Below are 647 nucleotides of genomic sequence, written 5' to 3'. Positions count from 1 at the left end.
ATTGAGCTCGCCTGGGATGTGAATGGCGCGAAGCGACCTCAGATGCTTCTGACTCCAGAGGAGGAGATGGAGGGCGAGTTGCGACGGGAGCGTAGAACGCCCTGGTGGTTGATGTACGCAACGGTTGCAGTGTTGTCCGTACGGACCAGCACATGCTTGTCGTGTAGCAGCAATTTGACCACAGAGCCAGCCATACTGCTTGCAACTCGAGGCAACCTTCCAAATCTTAGTAACCTCCTCATGCACTTCCGGGAAGAATGGAACCGGAGGCGGCTGCTGACGCCCGGCCTGCGCCCCCAGAAACCAATCATCCAGCCTCGAGCGTTCGGGAGAAGGCGGAGGCCTCCAGTGCAGCCCGACACTCTCGGCAGCCTGGGAAAGCATAGCGGTCAGCTCTGGATCTGACTCGGGCAACGCCACTCTACCTGACGGTGGCAGCGCAGCCGAATCCTCATCTCCAGAGCCTAGCTCGCCCTCCGATGCAGCGATCGACATCCTGTCCTCTGCCTGTGTCCCACACAAGATACTGGACCCTGCCCTGTCCGAGGACCCAGCACATTCGTCCGGAAATAACAGGGAAGCTCTCACCGTAAACCCTCAGGTCTCCCTGACCATGAACCGAAGTAGCCCTCCGAGAACTGGAAGAG

This window comes from Sinocyclocheilus grahami, unplaced genomic scaffold (assembly GCF_001515645.1).
Source record: "Sinocyclocheilus grahami isolate Dianchi unplaced genomic scaffold, SAMN03320097.WGS_v1.1 scaffold1326.1, whole genome shotgun sequence".
Lineage (NCBI taxonomy): Eukaryota > Metazoa > Chordata > Actinopteri > Cypriniformes > Cyprinidae > Sinocyclocheilus > Sinocyclocheilus grahami.
Note: the sequence above shows the minus strand (reverse complement) of the source record.